General features: G+C 44.4%; 1 long non-coding RNA gene across 1 annotated transcript in view; it reads right to left on the reverse strand.

Moving 5' to 3' along the window:
• Positions 1-19,726, reverse strand: part of LOC130680498 (uncharacterized) — an 83,011-nt gene extending 63,285 nt beyond the window's left edge. The window contains exon 1 of the long non-coding RNA XR_008993521.1: positions 17,003-19,726. This is a non-coding gene — a long non-coding RNA (uncharacterized LOC130680498). The remainder of the gene's footprint in view (positions 1-17,002) is intronic.
• Between the last annotated feature and the right edge of the window lie 424 nt (positions 19,727-20,150).

The raw sequence follows: 20,150 nt of genomic DNA on the forward strand, positions 1-20,150 counted from the left end.
AAAAAATACAGTCATTGAGATTAAAATGAATTAAGTAGATTAGAGGCTGCTGAAGAGAGAATTCATAAACTGGAAGATAGGGTGAAAATTAGAGTAAAAAATTTAAAGAAAATGAAGTTCAGAAAGATAAAGCAATGGAAAATAGACTGAAAATGTCTAGTTACATCTATTATGGGTTTTAGAATGAGAAAATTGAGAAAAAAAGGGAAGAGATTGTTCAAAGACAGTTTCCTAGAATAGATTAAAATATGAATTGTCAGATATAGGGAGCATAATGAGTACATATGATAAAGAAACTCCATACCCAGATACAATGTAATAAAACACAAAGACAAAGAATATATTTGAAATGGAGTGAAAGACATAGAAAAATGTTTTTAAACAGAGAGAAAGATAAGATACTGTCAGAGGAGTGACATGTAGACTGACAATTAAATTACAACATTAACCATGTGATGAGAGAAAATCATCATAAACCTAGAATCCTGTATCCAGTTAAAGTATCATGTAATAATGAAAGTGAAATTAAGATAATATCAGAAAAATGAACACTGAGGATTGATCATAAAAAGAAACTCACTGAAAGAACTATTAAATTCTGCATATGATAAAGAAAGAACTAAATTTAAAAAGTACCAGAAGGAACTGAGCAAAGAAATTGGTGGGCCTGTAGGTAAATAGATGCATTGACTATACAAAATGGGAAAAATAATAATGGTTCATAGGGTAGGATATAAAAACAATGAAACTAAAATATTGGGCAACAATGACATACAATATGAGAAAATACTGCTAGTAGCTAAAACACTTTATTCATACAAAATAGTAATAGAATTAGAACATATACTTTATAAATCAGTAAAGTGATAGGAAGGGAAAAAGAAAGTTGAATTAACCCAATAGATGGCAGAAAATGAGGAGACAAATCTAAAATATGAGTGGGAGGAGTCAGTTTGGGTGTGAGGGTACAGGGAAGAGAGACTTGAGGTGAGGCTGGAGAGACAAACATGGGCCAGATCTTGCAAAGTAGATTAAGAATTTTGATTTTGACTTGAAAGATAGATGTCCTTTTTTAAAAAGGGGGAAATTGACTCTCAGAAGTTAACTAATGCATTTAACTTTACACTCCTAAGTGAGTGACGGAGCTGTTAAGGTATGTCCAGCTCCACGGCCTTCCCTCATTCCACCATGCTATGCTATAATTGCCATGAAGGCATCCAGACACCAAAACATCTGACTCAGCACTGGTGGGGCCTACAACAATAAAATGAATCAGCAACATTTACTGAGCATTTGCTATATGCCACAGACCAGAAAGACATAATTTATTGCATTAAATCCCCACAATTATGAAGGAATAATCATTATTATCCCCATTGTATATATTTGAGAAAACCAAGGCATAGACAGTAAAATATCTAACCAGGCAAGTGGCGAAGCAAGCTGTGAACCCAGATTCATCTGTTTACATACTATGTGGCTAGAATTTTCTGGACCTGAACAAAAAAGAACTCATTCATCTTTTCCAAAAGGTATTTCTTATTATTGAGTACTTTTACAATAATAATCTGAATTTAATCTTGCTCCACTAACATAAGAACTTTTTATTCTTCTTTATTCCTATCTAAACTTTATGCATATAGACACATTGTTTACATCGTTATTAGCACAGTATAATAATTTTGTGTGTCTCCTTTCTGTACAGTGTAAAATATTCCACTGAGTTAAGGTTCATTATGTGCTTCATTACTCCTTTCTTGTTAGACATTTAATTGCACTCATTCCCTTTCCTACAACTTGAACCTCTCCCTCTTAATTAGCCCTTTCCTCTCAGCGTATCAATACACTCTCATCTTTTCTATTCTATAATTAAATCTCCGAACCCTCCATATGCCCTTCCTTCTAACCCGTCTTTCTCCTTCCCTTTCCTACCAAGTTTTCTGAATAAGCATCAACTGTTAGCATCTCCACTTCACTACTCATTCATGCCTCAGCCTTACTCAGTCTAGTTTCTTCCATCCTGTCCTCCACTCTCCTTGAGCAACCTCATCCATGTGCATATCACAACCACTATCTTTGAAGGTGAACCACACCCAGGCTCCTCCAAAGATCAGTCCAGGGGTCTTGGGGTGAGACTGAGGTTGGAGATGAGCTTACACAACCTGGTAAATTTCTCCCGCAGTGTACAGCGATCTGGGAGAAGTAAGAGGAGAAGGTATGGTTAGGATTGATCCTGGTTTGGGCTTTGCTTAACATAAAGAAGGACAAAGCTGGAAGGGAATTGAGAGTGTCGGTGAACATGGACACTGAAACACCAAATTCAAGGTTATACACACACAAAGCACTGCATTGTGGAGATTGCATTAAATCCCCACAATTATGTAAGCTGGGGAGGAAGAAAGTGAGGTCAGGAGTGGCTGCCGGACGGGACCCAGAATAGAAGTCAAAGGAGTAAAATTAAGAGCAAGCTAGAAGGATGCAAGATTCCACTGAGTTAAGGTTCATTATCCCAGAGTGTAGTGCATGATGTTTAAGATCTGACACGGAGCAGTTTGGGGGCCTAGAGGCTAAGGTGTACACACAGGAGTGAGTAGCTGAGGCAAAGGGGAATCAAGGACACCCAGGCATCCACATAAACACAAAGGCCACCCAGAATGACAACATGATGTGAAATAGGAAGACTGGGCCACAAGCCAAAATCCTCAACAAATATGGGGAGGGACCAAGAGGTGAGTCAGTACTTGTTGGTGATAAGGCAGGGCAATAATACAGCCCAGCTGGGGAGAATAAGCTGCCGAGGGGCAGGTCTGTGCACAAAGATGGAGAGAATCCTGTGGTCTCCTCTTAGACCACACATGGAACAACTCTTCCCAGCATCTTAACATTCCATATCCTTCACTAATATTTCAGTGAGGATCACCATTCCTTACCACTTATACAAGGCAGAAACCTAGCAGTCATCCCCAACATCTTTCTCTCCCCCACTGCCACGTCCAATCCATCACCAGGTCTGGTTAAATATCTGTTAAATCGCTCTGGAACACACCATTTTCCTCTATCTCCTCTATCACCATCCAGACCATTTCTGCTGTAATGAATGCTTCCTGCCTGGTCTCTCTGGTAATATCTGGTCTCCATGCTACTCTCATGGCAATATGCCTCTCTCCTTCAAATGCAATTTCAACCAGTCACTGCCACCCTGACCCATCACACTCCCTTTCTTCAAACTCTGGTGGCATTCTGTTGTTCTAAGGATAAAACCAAAACCTTTCACATTTCCCACAGCACAGCATCTGCAACCACCTCCCCAGTCTCATGCTGCACCTTGTCCTCTTCTCTCTCCAGTTCTGGCCTCACTGGCTTCCTTTCTCTTTGTTAAATGCACACCATGCAACTTTTGCACATGCTGTTCTCTCTGTCCTGAATATTGTTCTCCACTCTCAGCTCAAGCACGTTCAGGCCTCCCCTCCACGTGGTCTTCTGGTAACATGGACCTCCTTTTGGCAGCACTTTCCACCAAAGGGAAGATTTTTCTAGTTGTGGGTTTATATGATTGATACCTGTCTCCTCCTGCTAGAAGGCAAGCATGATAAGGACAGGAACTCTCTCTGATTTTATCACCACTTTGTTTTCGAGTCTTCGTGTGGAGCCTGGCTATATGTAGTACGTAAGACCCCACTTCAAGGAAGAACTTGCTGCCCATCTGTGGGAAACATAGCCAGCAGATGGCCTCCAGCTGCAGAGAGTGGCGTCTCTGAAGGCCATACCCTCCACAGGGCAGTACACATTTGTTGAGTGAGTGAAGCAGGGTACAGAGAGTTGAATGACTCCAGAAAGATACGCCCATGTCCACCCCCAGAACTTGTGAGTGAGGCCTTGCTTGGGAAGAGTCTGCAGGTGTAATTAAGTTAAGGATCCTGAGATGAGATCATCTTGGATTTAGAGAGGCCCCTAAATCCAGTGACAGATATCCTTGTAAGAAAAAAACAGAGGGAGACTTGGAACTCAGACACACAGAGGAGGCTGTGTAAAGACAGAGGCAGAGAGTGGAGTGATGCAGCCGCAAGTCAGGGAACACCTGGAGCCACCCGGAGCTGGAGGAAGCAAGGAAGGATCCTTCCCTAGAGCCTCCGGAGGGAGCGCAGCCCTGCTGACACCGTGGGGTAGGACTTCTGGCCTCCAGACCTGAGAAGGAATACATTTCTGTTGTAATTATTTAAGGCATCCCTAAGAAAGTAACGCACAGGGGGGTTTGGGGCACCATAGCGTGACTCTGATTAGCAGTTCCTGCTCAGCATTCACTGCTGGGTTTCTGAGGTTCTGTCGCACCTGAGTCACATTCGGTTTTTTCTTCCACCCAATCCTGCTTTCTTCCTTCCCCCTTTAACAGATTCTGATCCCTAATAAACACCCCAAACTCCAAACTGTGTCTCACTGATTTTTGCCAGGGAACCCAGCATGATACACTCTAAGAAGATATTTGTTAAGTGAGTACATTAAAACAGTGAATTTCTGGCAAGAAATACGTCTTAGACACATTTACAACCTTAAAGCTTAGCACGGTGCCTCACACATAATACATGCTTAGTAACAATTTGTTATATGAAGGAATGAATGCATGAACATCTAGATAGATTGAATTGATTTTATAGATTGAAATGAGTTCTGGTAAAATACTTTTTGTGTATTTCTTGTGAGCCTCCATTGAGGAAGGAAAGGAGAAAGGGAGGAAAGAAGGAAGGTTGACTGATTTTTGCTTGCTCTGTCATGAGCTCAGCTACCCATTGTCATCGGCCCTGTCAGGGTGGGGGTGGAGAGGATGCAGCCCCCCTGAAGGACAGCTTTTCCCCTGAGGGCAACATTTTTGTTCTCACAGAGCTGAGACTCTCCCTATCAACATGCAGAAGTGATTTCACCACCCTGCCCCCAGCCATTCTGACATAAATCCTTATGGATAAACTCTTTTTGTGTAAAGAGCAAAAATAAAACAGAAAAGACAGGTTCATACACGGCAGTGGAATGTGGGTAAAGGAGAAAGAATTGCCACTGTTTTCAACAGTTGAAAAGTCTCTGTGAAGGAGATGGGATTTCAGAACCACTCTGCATCCCTGCATGTTGTATCCCTTAGAAGTCATCTATTGCAATGCCTTATTTATTGATGAAGAAACCAAAGCTCAAAGAGAGCAAGTGATTTGCTCAAGGTCCTGCTGCTGGGTCAGGGGCAAAGATGAGGCTAGAACCTGAGCTCTTTCCAATAAATCCTAATGCGGCAGCAGGAAGGAAGGGAGGGAAGGAGGGAGGGAGGGGATCCTGGCAAAATGAACGGGACTTGAGCATACACAGGGTGGAGGAAATAATCAGGTTCTAGCTAGGTCTTTGGAGGGATTGTATCACTTATTCCCTTCAACAGCTACGTGAGGCAATGCGTGCTGTCTTCATTCTATCACCAATGATGGTGAACACTGTGAGCACCGGGTGAGTTTCCCAAGTAAACAGTGGAGCTAGGATTAAACTCTGTCTGACTCCAAAAACCATACCTTTCCAGGCCAGCATGGCACAAGGAAAAAGAGGAGATTAAAGTAGAAATTTGAATGATGGGACGGTGATAGGTGGGTTACGTAGGGGAGACTGGAAGGGAGAACTGGAGTGGGTCTGAGTAACCCAGGGACCCCCAGAAAAGACTCTTGATGCTCAGAGTGATAGTAATAGGCTTCTGGAAGCTGTTTTTTTTGTCCCCAAATGTCTCTAAGGAGAGAGAAGAAGATGGCAGCAGTATCTGTGTCTGGAGTTGGAGGTAAGGGTTGATGTTAAAGACGAAACACTGGATAGGTAGAAGGGCTATAATTACCCCTGTGGGGAGACAACTATCACTCAGCAATATGAAGGGCACGACTCTGGAAATGGTGATAAATAGGGAGATGTGGAAGGTGGTATAAAAGAATGGGAGAAAGTCAGGTGGGTAGAGCAAAAGGCCATGTGGAGTTCCGAGTGATGACTGAGGGATTTCCTCCGTGACACGTTCGAGAACAAGGCATGCTTCTCATGGTGACAAGAAAGCTTCACTTGGAGATGGTTTCAAAGTGGCCAAAAAGGGCCTGAAACAGGAGGACAACGTGTTTGAATCCAGAGCGATGAAAAATAGAAAGACACTGAGGGATGCTGACCAACGCAGTAGAGTTTTAGAAATCTTAAGAGTCAGCAGGTAGCAGAGATGCATTCATTCCCAGCTATGATGGAGTAGCTACTATCAGGCCAACCCACCTGGTAAGAACAATAAGAAAAGCCAGACAAGATGCAGACTTTCTTTTTTGAAATTGTAGTGGAGGAGTCCTATTTAGCAGTCAGGAAACCTGAGCTCTCATCTGTATGATGTTGAATAAGCACCCACTTGCTCTGGCCTCAGTTTTCTCATCTGTAAAATGGCTGCTTGGGGCCCAGGTCTGACCCAGGACCTTATCACAAATGTCATGTGTGCTTTAAGTGGGAAAGCCTTGGTCTCTTCTGCCACAATCTATACTCACATATAATTCATCACTATTTGTAAAGCATTCTCTTAAAGAGAGGACATCAGCAATCCTGACATACAAAATGGGGCTACACAAGTCACGTGATTAGTTGTGTTGGAGGCAGGTGCTATTAATGGTTTCACAACTTGTACTTCATATGTCCAAGTCATGCTTACACACTCTGTACAGATTCTGTATAGAAACCTCTTCAGGCACTGTATGTGCACAAGTTCCACACAGCATTCATACCCCCACGTGTGCAAACAGCAGCACATATTTGCACACACACGTGCATGCACAGATACTTGCACACATCCATACATTCAGGGGAGTTAGGGAATCAGCATTCAAACTCATTTTAAGCTGCCAGTGGCTCAGAGAAAGTGACTGAGAGACAGTGGTCCATGAATATTTTTTCATTTCTTCATGGTCCAGGTTTCCTGAGCAAATAGTACCGTAACCTGGGTTACAGGATGATGGAATGGTCAGACATGCCTTGGAAGTTGGAGGTAGTGAATTGCTCTGCGGAAGCAAGTAAGGGCTTATCTCCACAGAGCTTGCATTCCAGGCGTAACAGACTCAGAGACCTTCCTCTCTCCCCAGAGAGATCTGCTTATATTCCAGAGCAAAGGTCTCTCTCCTCTCTGCCCTCTCCCTCTCTCCCTACCTCTCTTCTCCCCCTCCCTCTCCCTCTGTTTCTTTCTCCAGATGCCTCAGAGAAGCTCTGACTCACAGGCATACCCTATTATATTGTGCTTTGCTTTATTGCCCTTGGCAGAAAGCATGTTTTTTACAAAGTGAAGATCATGACCACCCTGCGTCAAGCAAGTCTATTGGTGCCATTTTTCTAACAGCATTTGCTCACTTTATGTCCCCATGTCACATTTTGGTAATTCTTGCCATATTTCAAACTGTTCCATTATTTTTCTTATCAGTAACTAGTATTTACTTCTAAGACGTTATTCTGAATGATCCATTCAGATAAAAAGTTCTGTTTCTGACTGATACAATTTCACATTATTCAGCATATTCAGTAGGTACCTTTACCAGGCACAGCAGATGACAGATAATACACAAGGAGCACAGAGTCTCATAGCAGCTTTATCACATGTGGTCCCAGGCTAAGAGGCCCTTCCTTATATTCTTGGTAGGTGGAGTATATGGCATTATTATTATATTTGTTGTAGCGATCTGTGATCAGTGATTATAACTCCCTGAAAGCTCAGGTGATAGTTAACATTTTTGAGCAATAGAGTATTTTTAAATTAAAGGACATACATTTTTTAGACATAGTCCTATTGCACAGTTAATAGACTACAGTATAGTGTAAACATAACTATCAAGTACACAGGGAAACCAAAACACTCATTTGACTTGCTTCATTGTGATATTTGCTCTATTGCAGTGGTCTGAATCTGAACCTGCAATATCTCTGAGATGTGCCTATAAATACGAGGTTCCTCTCCTGTGGTACAAACCTCACTGCACAAGCAGGTCAAAATCTAGCCCTCATCACACTGCCCTGTGGGAACTGAGGCATGGGAACGGGTGCCACTAAGATGCTCTGTGAGTAAATAAAAAGTCTCCACTCGGATCCAGAGATCTTACATCAGGATAAATAGACAAAGATATAAAAACAAAGGCTATCTGCCCTAAGCCTCTATTATGTGTTTATCTAGAGTTGTCTGTGCCAATAATAATACCATTATTATATGTCATTATATAATATATATAATACATATAGTATATATATCATTATATTATATATTATTATAATGTATATAATAATAGCCACATTTACTGAGTGCTTACTCTGTTGCAGGCGCAGGACTACAGGCTGTACTTGCCCAAGGTCACACACCTGGCCAGTGGTGCAGCCCTGGGGAGTGCTGCATTCGGTTAGCTGCCTTATTGTGGGACAAGGCAGCGATGGCTATTTTGGACAAAGCACAGGTGAACAGGCTTCTTAGCTGCAGGCAGGAGTGCCAAGTCACAGACGAGGTGTACAGAAATGGGGGCTTGCCCTGCGGGACATGATTCCCTGCTAGCTAAGCTGATGGCCTTTCCCATTTTCTTGCCATAGGGTTTGCCTGTTATGAGACTAATTACTGTAACAGTCCTCCATTTCCAGGAGAGTGAAGATGCCACGCCTGCCAGATGGCTTCCCTTGCTGCCCCAGGCCAGTCACAGATTAAGGACCCATCAGCAAGAGCCGCCCACTGAGCTGGGCTCCCGGTGTGGGGCCACAGCAGGACCTCAGAGCGGCCTTGAGGTGGAGAAGTGGGAGGTGACAGAAAGAAAGGAGAATGGAAAACAGAAAGAACGGAGACGGAGCATCCTGCCCTCCAGCCCCACATGTGCCCCTTCTCCACGCCTCCCTCTCCTCTTCCTTCTAGGAACAGCGATGCAATGCAAGGCATCGACTAAACTCAGTAGGCATTTGTCGAGCCCAGGGCCCTGTGCTGGGCAGTTACTGGTCCCAGCGGGCACAGAATGCACTCTCGCCTCTGCACCTGTGGTCACGCTGTGCTTCCCCATGCTTCCTCCCTTCCCCTAAACCATTCCAAACTACTAGGACCCTCTCAGTCCTGCCCCTCTCTGAAGCTCTCCCTTCTCTGAATTCCCTAACACTTTCCCTCTGGCATGGAGTTTAACACAGGTTGGACCTCTAGTCTAGATTCAGTCCAGCTATTCAGTAAGGGCAGTATGTATAGATGGTCTCATCAGTGCTGTGCTATGTGTCGGTAGCTAATAAAACTCAGCCCCCGGCCCATCGAGTTTCCAGTCCAGCGGGGAAGACACATTAAACAAAGAATGTCAAGTAGGAGTGCTAAGACGGTAAAGACTGCTTCTTGGGTGCAGGGAATGAAGGAATTGATCTGAATCAAAGGAACCAAGGAAAGCCCGCCAGATTATGAATTTTCTTACTCTTGAGTCACTTTGTGAGTGTAACTCTTGTCCTCTCTAGAAACTGCATATGCTTCAAGAACACACGTGAGTTAGCCCACGAGAAATCATCAGAAAACACTGTCTAGTTTGAACAAGACCAAAGTGAGAAGCATCTACAAAGAACTCACCTCCCGCCCTTACCTAACACGTTCCGTCTCCTGTTCTTGCTGAGCGCATCTCAAGTAGGAGTTAGGAGACTGGGGCTTCACGCGGAAGAAGACATACATTTCTATAAACTTTGCTGCTCCAGTTCCTTGCTTTGCTTCCTATCTTAGCCTCCTCTCTTGGAGCTGCCTGGCATAGGCCTAGGAGGAATCCTAACCCCAAATAAAGGGCGAGTGTGGATCCCGCACAGGCCTGCTTGGTCACTCAACAGCAACGTGCCAGGACTCTGAAACCCAACAGTCTGAGCAGATGGGAGAAATGCTGCCTTTCTTCCTGAAAAAGTCTACAATTGACTCACCTGCATAAAATGAATTTCATTCAACTTTATGAAAAATGGTACTCTGTGCTAGGGAAGTGTGCAGGCACTGGGAGGGCACATGGGGGCCTGGGATGTGGTGAGCCCTCAAGGAGTTTACAGGTGAGTCAGGAAATGAAGCCACTCAGAGAGAATAATGCCAACAGTGTCCCATCAGTGGGTGTGCCCCAGGGGCCAGGCGCTGAGGGCTTTGAGTCTGTTGGCTTCCCCCTCACCGCAATCCCTCAGGTAAGGGGGTAAGGGATTAAGGTGCCTGTTTTCAGCATGAGGAAACTGAGATTGTGACTTGCCCAGAGTCATAGCAGGCTAGTTGCAAAGGCAGCATCTAACACCACTTCTTTGCTTAGCTGTATTTCTCTTTTTCGCTACAGCATGCTGGCCACAGATCAGAATGCACTTGTGTCACTTTATGAAGTAGAATGATATAAGTGCTGCGCGAGAGAGTCAGAAGGTGTCACAGGAATACAGGGGGTCGGATGGCTTCAAAACAGAGGGGTTGGGAAAGCTCTTATATGAAGGTAGCGATGTGGGGGTATTCGTTTTTGTTTTGTTTTTATTTTTTGCATCCAGAGAGTCTTTAGAGATCAACTAGTCCAGCATTTTCCTGGGTATGTTCTATAGGGCAAGATTTTCTTTTAAAGTCTGTGTGTGTGTATGTGTGTGTGTGTGTGTGTGTGTGTGTGTTAAAAGCCTGGGAAAAGTTGCAAATCATACCTCTTCTTAGTGGCTCATAATGCCCATTAGCAAATCAAAGTCTCTGGAAGGTCCTGTGGTAAGGAGATCTGTTTAATCCAGGGTTTCCCAAACTTCCTTGACCATGTCACCCTCTTCTGAAAAACCCTTCCAAGGGATTCCTATTGCTCAGAATATCCCAGTAGTCCAATCCCATCATTTTAGGGGAGAGGAAAGCAAGACCAGAGAGGGTGAGTGCTCAGCCTGAGATTCCAGAGGGTCAGGAGTCAGGCTGGGCTGGCTCTGAGAGGTCTGTGATGGTCGGGTAGATTTGGACATCTGCAGGGACCTAGGCGAGTCAATTCATGGAGACAGGGAAGCAGTTCTTCAGTTTGGGGAAAGGTGAAGAGCCTTGTTTGGCCTCTGTAAAGTGCCAGAGGAGGGATGGTATGGGGGACAAAAGGTAGGGGAGGGTGCTGTCCTTTATTGAGTAGCAGGGAGCCACTGCAGGTTTGGATGTGGAAGAGATGTGATCAGACCTGTGCCTTAGAAAGTTCCAGTAAAATGTGTGCCCTACAGTGGCTGGGTGAGGAGAGACTGGAGGCAGAGAATAAAGGCAGGCAAGAGGCAGAGAGGGCTCTGTGAACTAGACATGGACGGTCTCTTCCATTGCAGAGAGGAGAACAAGGCAGGGAGGTGAAGGTGTGCATCCCACGTCACAGAGCCAGCCTCAAGCCGAGCCGACAAATTGCTACCATAATGATTTTCCCATTGTAAGTGTTATAAAAATCTGCTACAATTTTTAACACCTTTACCGGTAGATGTGTGATATAAGTCACATACCATACAATTCACCCACTAAAGGGATACAATTTAGAGGCTTTTAATACACATTTGCAGAGATGGATATCAATCACCTCGAGAAGAAACCCCATGCCCCTGAGTTAGCATATCCCTGCCTCTCCGCACCCTCCAGCCCTAAGCAACCACAAATCTGCTTTCTGTCTCCAAAGATCTCCCTGCTCTGGACATTGCATGTTAATACCACCACATACCCCGTGGCCTTTGTGATTGGATTCTTTGACTTAGCATAATGTTTTCCACGTTCTTCTGTGTGGAGGCATACACCATCCTTCCTCCTGTATTCATTCTTCAGTACTTCATTCCCTTTTATGCCCAAATAATATTCCATTGTATATCCTGCTCTGTTTTACTTGTCCACTCCTCTGTTGAGGGGCATTTGAGCTGTTCCCACCTTCTAGCTATTATGAATGAGGCTCCTATGAACATTCATGCACACATTTTTGCATGGACAAATGTTTTCATTTCCTTGGATATATACCTTGGATGGAATTGCTGGATCATTTGGTAACTCTAGGTTTTACATTCTGAGGAACTGCCAGACTGTTTCCCAAACCTGCACCCCTTCACAGTCCCACCGGCAGTGTGTACGGGTTCAATTTTTCCACATCCTCTCCTCCACTTGCTGTCATCTTCCTTTTTATTTTAGCCATCTTAGAGGTAGTACCTCATTAGAGGTAGTTTTGCTGTGCATTCCCTAATGACTAATGCTGTTGAACATCTTGTCACATGCTCATTTTTATATATGTCCTGGGGAAATGTCTATTCAGATCCTTTGCGCATTTTTAATTTGGTTATTTGTCCTTTTTTATTGATTTGTATAAATTCATCATATATTCTAAATATAAGTCCCTTGTCAGACATGTGATTTATCAGAATTTTCTTGCTTTCCGTGGGTTGTCTTTTCACCATCTTAATGGTGTTCTTAGAAGAACATAAGTTTTTAATTTTGGGGGAGTCCAATTTGTCTATTTTTTCTTTTGTTGCTTGTGCTTTCGGTGTCATAAAGGAACCATGGACTAAACCAAGGTCACAAAGAGGTAGTCAGCATCATTTGTTGAAGGACCTATTTTTCCCCATTGAATTGTCTTGACATTTGTGTTGAAAATCAATTGGCCATAAATGTAAAGATTTATTTCTAGACTCCCAATTCTATTCCATCAATCTGTAAGTCTAGCTTTCTGCCTGGGCCACACTGTCTCAATTACTATAGTGTCGTAGTAAGTTTGAAGTCAGGAAGGGTGAGTCCTCCAACTCCTCTTGCTTAATATTGTTTTCACCATTCTGGGTCTCTTGCATTTCTGTAAGAATTTTAGAACCAGACTGTCAGTTTCTGTAAACACTGCAGCTGGGATTTCGATAGATTGTGTTAATTTACAGGTCATTTAGGGGATTACTACCATCTTAAAAATATTAAGTCTTCCAGTCTAATATGGGATGTCTTCCCATATTTCATTCCTTTTTATTGCAGAATACCATTCCATTGTAGGGACAGAGCATATTTTATTTATCCATTTGGATTGTTTTAACTCTTTAGCTATTATGAATATTATGAATTCATGAAGCTATGAACATTTGTGTACACGTTTAAGTGTGGATATATGTTTTCATTTTTCTTGGGTATATATACCCAGGATGGAATTGCTGGGTTATATGGTAACTCTATGTCTAATATCTCAAGCAACTGCCAGACTGTTTTCCAAAGCAGCTACGCTATTTTACATTCACCATTTACATTCTTAGCAATTTAGGAGAGTTCCAATTTCCACATTCTAATTAACATTTGCCATCCTCTGCCTGAAGCATCCTAGTGGGTGTGAGGTGACATATCATTGTGGTTTTGATCTGCATTTCCCTAATGGCTAATGATGTGGAATATCTTTTCATATGTTTATTGACGGTCCCTTCATTTACTTCAAGGGCTTCAGGCAATGACGAGCAGTAGGCAGCCCGGGATGGTTGGCCGGCCACATTCGGCTTGAGGCATCACCATCTGAGCACAGTGAGCAATGCCCACTGCCTCTCTAGTGCAGTCGGCTGACCGGAGCACGCAAGGTATGGTATTTGAAATGCCCGAAGCAGCTCTCTTCAGGCACAGGGCAGCAAGTAGTCCCAACAAGGTAGGTGGAAAAGCCTTGAAGGTGGAACACTTGTAGGAACTTGAAGGTGGAACACTTGAAGGAAAACACTTGTAGGTGGAAGTGTTTTTCTTCCAAAACAAGCTATTTGTTCAGCTGCTTCCAAAGGAATCTGCCTGTTTCCTTCAGTGTAAGACAGATAATGCATAAAATCACATAGATCTTTGAAACCTTGAAGACAAACAAGTGACAAACACATGGCATCCCGGGAGATTCTGGCAGGTGCATCAGACCCGGGCTTGGTCAGAAAAAGAGGTCCAGAGAATGGGTACCGCCTCTGAGCGTTGGAAGAGCACAGAAAGGAGGCAGGTGGTTGCCTGGACACTTGCTGGGCCTCCAGGAGGGCTCTGCTAAACAAGAGGTCCAGCTCTGCTCTCAGAGCCCCTCGATGAGGCTGCCCAGAGAAAGTGCCAGTCATGAGGTCCCTCGGACACCATCAGCCAGGGCTGCAGCCCAGCCAAAACCAGCTGTGGGAGGAAGTGTAGAAGCAAAACCCAAGTGTTCCCTTCTCTGCTTGGGAATGTCACAAGGCCCAGAGGGAAGCTGTGGGCTGGGGTTGACAGGGTTGACCACAAACTCTGTGTTCTTGGTTTGCATGCTCTTTGCTTATGTGTCATTCATAGAAAGTGGGTGTCCAGGGAAAGTGAGGCAGCAGCCCACCAAACCCCACACTGGAGGGGCCTGGCTTTTATGTGACCTCAGTAATGTGATGGACACTCAGAGGAGAGAGACCAGGGGGTGAAAGTCTTGTTATGTCATGGAGATCTTAAAAATGTTACTTCATTTGAATAAAAAGAAGACATAAGAAGATGCAGTAACTGTTTGAAACTGCTTAAAGCAAAGCTGCTATGTGGTCTGCGAACCAGGTTATACATGTTTGTCTCTTGGGGGCAGAACCAGGAGCCACTGGCAGAAATGACATTGACATGGTTTGAATTCATTCTCAGTAAGAACTTTAAGAATATGAATGATCTGAAAATGGAACTGACTGCCTTTAGGGAACGATTTCTCTGATGTTAGAGGTGCTTAAGCAGAGGTTGGGCTTATTTAATTAAGAAATTAAATCCCAGGTCAACTGGAGGGACAGGTAGCACAGTGAAGGTGTGGTCTTTCCTGATAGTTTCAATGAGAAAGATTGTTTATAGAGGATGACACAAGGACATTCAGACATGTGAACAAGGGCCCAGTGGAGCCTCAAAACCTCTGACTCTGAATCTACTTAGGCTGAGCCATATGGAATTGCGCCTTTTTCTCTCTCTGGCCAGTTAGACCTCTTTAACTTGAGAATAGTCCAGTCCACTCTTAGTCATCTGCAACAGAGGAAACCCACGGTACTACATAACAGCCCAACTAACAGCAATTTGCCAAACCAACTGGATTTGATCTTACTATATGTTTAGTTTGGGAGCATCTCATAATGCTTTATTTAGACAAATAGTCTGGAGATTTTTTTTCTTACTCCATCAGATGCCACACTGTATAATGATGTTGCAAGAGATCAACTATTTGTTAATAGCAAGACCTTCTGGTATTTCTGACAACTAAACCATCCAGCCCAGAGTCTGAGATGGAGCTGTGCTGGGCTGAATTACCAGCTAGCAGAATGTCTCTGTTTGGAAAGGCATTTGCTAAGGGACCACTGGGCTAGGTGAGCTGGATAGTGTTGGAGGCTACTCTTAAAAACAAATCTTGCCAGACTGGAACCTTGTGGGATTCTTCAAACCCTGTGGAATGGGGAGATGCCGCTTGAAATCCTTCTCAGAACATTCCCTGGACCTGAGTCAGACTCATTCACGAACAGCACGTATTCCTGCTGCAAACCCTTCCAGTGCAAAGGGCTGCTGAATGGGTAGATGGAGTAGAAAGTAGAAACATAAGGCACACGGGTGAGCGGCACACACAACTTTTATCACTGTTGGTTTTCGAAACAGAAATGAACTTGATCCATAAGAACAACAAAAACTCAGACTGAAAAAAAATGGTGTGTCAATTTAAAATATAGGTTTTAATTGGAAAGAAAGTATTTCCTTCATCCTTGTCCAGATTGCTGCTGTCACTGGCATTGTGCAGGGAAGCTATAAGATGTAATGTTTGAGAGAGTGGGCTCCAGGATCAGGCTTAAGTGACAGGCTCTGTCACTTACTGGCTGTGTCACCTATGGCAAGTCACCGTACCTCTCTAGGCTTCAGTTTTCACATATGTGAAAAAGATGAGGATGGTAACAGAATCTACCTCACGGGGTACTATGAAATTTAAATGTAATGTATTTAGAATAATACCTATTTTATGGTCAATACTCAATAAAGGTTATTTTTTATTACAACAGCTAATTTTTCTCACAAAAAGAAATTAAATCCCAGGTCAACTGGAGGGACAGGTAGGACAGTGAAGGTGTGGTCTTTCCTGATAGTTTCAATGAGAAAGATGTAAAATCAAGGTATTCGATTAGAGCTATAGTTTTCAAGACTTGCTACTCACTCTAGAATCATCTGAACAGCTTTTTAGACCAATAAACACTGGCTGTATCCAGGCCAGTTAAATGAAACATCTGGAGTGAAGCCCAGGCCGCACATGTTTCAAAAGCTCGCCAGGTGATCCTGATGTATATAGTAAGGGCTGAGAATCGCTGGACTAGATTCTTGTTTCTTAAAGTGTGGTTCAGGGATCAGCATCATTGATATCACCTGGGCAGGTGTTACAGCTGTAAAATCTCAGGCCCTTTGTCACCCAGGACCTACTGCATCAGAAGCTGCATTTCAGGGGGATCACCTGGCAGTTCCCAGGCACATCGCCTTTGAGGAGCACTGGATTAGATGACTCCCAAGGTCACTTCTTGCTCTGAACTAGGTGTCCAATAAATGCTAAGTGAAATAATGGCATAGTTATCTGACACCTCCGAGAAGTCCTGGGCAGGAAAGGCCTTTGGAACCTGAAGCAGTGGGGAGGCCATCAGAACCAAAAATGGATGTTTTCCCCAGCCATGGAACTCTTGACAAGAGCTCACCTGTGCTCACAGCCCAGGTAGTGAGCAAGCAGGGTGCCCCTGGCACTCATGCTTCTGGGGCCAGTGGGTGATGGGGAGTGATGTAGACTGATAGGAACCAGAGACAGAGAGTAAAGAGGTAAGATAACTTCATTTTCCTGAGTTCTCAATGAACTTTGGTTTTGACAGAATTGCAGTGCCATGGATGGCTCATATGAGTCATACCCATTTGGAACTGGCAACCTCCAATGCAGTGTGCTTACCACTTACAAAGGAACCCTTATCTCCCATTTACTGTCTGTTTCCGCACTGTTCTCTCCCTTTCTTAGCCACTAGAGCACAGCTTCACACTCCTGTTGACCCCAGTTATTTCTGTCTTATCATTTCACCCTCGAAATCCACCTCCTCTTACCCTGAGTTTCTTAATCACTGAGTCACAACCTTGGTGAGCAAGGAAGGCACTGTTCGGTGTGATAACAGCCATCTCAGGAGCCCACGGAAGTCCACTATAAAAAAAAGCATCAAAAATTCAAAACAAAGTCAAGGATCAACATACCCTATTGACTATGCAAATGAGAATTCACCAGAGCTGGTGACAAATTCAATAAACCAGAATTTGATACCCTGGCTAAAGAAATCCACTAGAGGACAAAACTAGGTTCCTTTGTGCAAGGATTTAGCCCTCTACTTTGTAAAATTGTGGTGAAAATATGTAACATAAAATTTACCATTTTAAAGTATACAGTTCTGTAGCATTAAATATTCACACCATGTGCAACTATCACCACCGCCCATCTCCAGAAAAGTTTCATCTTCCCAAACTAAAATTCTGTACCAATTAAACACTAACTCCACACACACACACACACACCCCTCCCAGCCCTTTGAAATCTCAGGCTTACTTTCTCTCTATAAATTTATTACTCTAGGTATTTCATATACATAGAATCATACACTTATGTCCTTTTGTGGCAGGCTTACTTCACTTAGCATAATGTTCCCAATGTTCATCCATACTGGGGCATGTGTTGGAATCTGAGTTTTACCCAACATCTTGCCACTCTGGGAGACAATGAATAATAATCTATCCAAGCAAGGTCATTCTGTGTTGTGGGGCGAGGTCGTCAGGAGGCATTCAATTCATTGTCTCTGCTTTATTAACAACAGCAATCAAGACAAGAAAAAGGATCTTGGAGGAGTCTGAGCTTTCGTCTGTGAGTATAATTGGAAAAGACTGGAGGGAAATGGAAGGAGTCCGTAAATAGGAGATGGGGATCAAAGCCCCGAGGGTGGGCACGAAGCTGGTGGGTGTGCATTTGTGTCATGAGAAAAATTCCTACAACTAGCTTAGCCTCCTAAATTTCACCTGCTCGTGTGTCGAGCACAGGGGCTGGCCGCCTCTGGGTAGCACCGTTTGTTCTAGAGCACTGGTCTGCAGATGCCATCCATCCCCTCGGGCGATTCTTAGTCTTGTGGTGGGCTGCTGTCACGGGTTTGTGGCTGGACCAGTTGCTGACTCCAGTTGGCTCAGGCCCCACTCCCTTCCCTCCCTACCCCCAGGGCTCTGCTCACTGGGTCACCCAGAGCTCAGCCCAGGCCAGGGTGACAGCCCCAGACTTCAGGGAGCTGCCTCGCGGGAGGGAACAACAGTGAGAAGAAGCTTAGGGTCCTAGAATAAGATGTCAGAGCTGGAAGGAACGTTTTCTGGACACATTCTGAGGGAACTGGGGCCCAGGAGGGTGGCATATCACTCCCAAAGTCACACGGTGGAACAAAGACAAGAATTCAAGTCCCTGCTGTTTGCCCAAGCCTCAGTTTCGTCTTCTAAGTTGTGATCACCTCAGCAACAATGAGTTCTCATTCTCTCCACCTTGGCCAGCCTCCAGGCTCTGCAGTCGGCTCAGTACCGCTGCCCACGTCTCCAGGGGCTGAAGATTAGAAAACCCCTTTCAGAGGCAGCCCTGGAAGCTGCCCCCATGTCCTCATCCCCTGTTAGCCCCACCCTCTCCAGGCTGTGGTCCTCTCTGCCTCTGAGACCCCTCTTTCCTTTTGTTATGGTTGTTCACTTTTTCAACTAAAACTGCTGTGAGGCCTCAGGCATACCATGTGCGGAGCAAAATCCCAACTAGAATAAGAAGCGATGGAGCTAATTGAATGTTGCCATTTAGGACCTGGAATCCCTTTCCCACCTGAGAAACCAGCTCCAGCCCCGCCCCGTCCTCTTTACAGACCTTTGTTTCTAGGGCCTCTCAGCGGCTGTCTTGTTTCCGTGAAATGACTGAAATACCCTAGCAGGGACAGCTTAAGATTTGAAATTACTATGATATTGATTCAGGCAAGTTCTTAACTTCGGAATTTTGGACTGATCTGGGCAAAGATGTTTGAAAGTTCCAGCACACCGTCTTTAATCTCTTTAGCGCGCATCCGGCTGACAGGCGCTGCAGCAAGCCCAGGGGCGGGGGGCCTGGGCCCCGCTAACACTTACAAGGGCAATTTCCTTCGCACCTGGAGATGAGATGAGAAATCACAGTTGTCAGCCCTTGCTTTGAAAGACGGGAAGATGGGTGATAAAGTCAGAGCTGCATGCGGAGAAAGGACACATTCCATCCCCTCCGGGGGAGGGAGGAGCCGCGCAGGGAAACAGCTAGCAGGGAAAAGGAGCACACGGTACAGGAGAGACCCGGAGGCCTCCTGAAGAGTTCACACCTCTCAAGGGAGAAACCGGGGATTAAAGCCGTCAAAACAAATCAAACTGCCTCTCCCCGCACTTCCCCGGAGCCTCCGTTGTAGGCATGGGCTACCTCTGCTATCCTCGTGCGCAGAAATTGTTTGGAAGTTCCAAATCTTTGCCTGTCCTCCTAAGAGTTAAGTAATCAGCGTTGTGCCTGTCCACGTTGTGCCTGTCCCTTATTTCCACGTATCACAATGACTCTCCAGCAACAACTCCAAGTATTTGGACCTGGGAACTTCCCTTCCGACATAGAATTGCCAAATCTTTATTTTGTCAACGAAAGTTGCTAAAGCAAAATGGCATGAAATACAAACAACTATCATCTCTATGACGTTTTTTAAAAGACATTTTAATATCAGATAAATAAATAAAGCTCTTTACGTAGATCTTAACTTTCTCTTTGTGACATGGTCCTTAGCATTTGGGTCCATTCCCTTCCTACCACTGACCCTGATCTGCCACCCTCCTCTGAAACGTGCCCTTTTTGCTGTCTCAACAAAGCAATGTATATACTACCTCTTCTCACGCTCTACACCCACACTGGTAACTCTTGCTAATCCTGGAGCTCCTCTTCCTCAAAAGCCTCCCCTTCCTCTGGAGGCAGTCAGCCACCTCTCCTCTGTACCTTTATGATACAATTAATCATATTGCATTATAATTGCTTACATTTACACCTTTACCTCTCACACTCTGCAAACTCCTTGAGGGCAGAGGTGACCCCTCACCCTCCTCCTAGTCCTAAACAGGCGGCAGAAAGTCCCCTCCCCAGCAAAGGGCTCAGCCCCTCACTGGTGGAGGAAGGAATGACTGACACATGGGTCCCTCAATT

This window comes from Manis pentadactyla, chromosome 13 (assembly GCF_030020395.1).
Source record: "Manis pentadactyla isolate mManPen7 chromosome 13, mManPen7.hap1, whole genome shotgun sequence".
NCBI classification, from domain to species: Eukaryota; Metazoa; Chordata; class Mammalia; order Pholidota; family Manidae; genus Manis; species Manis pentadactyla.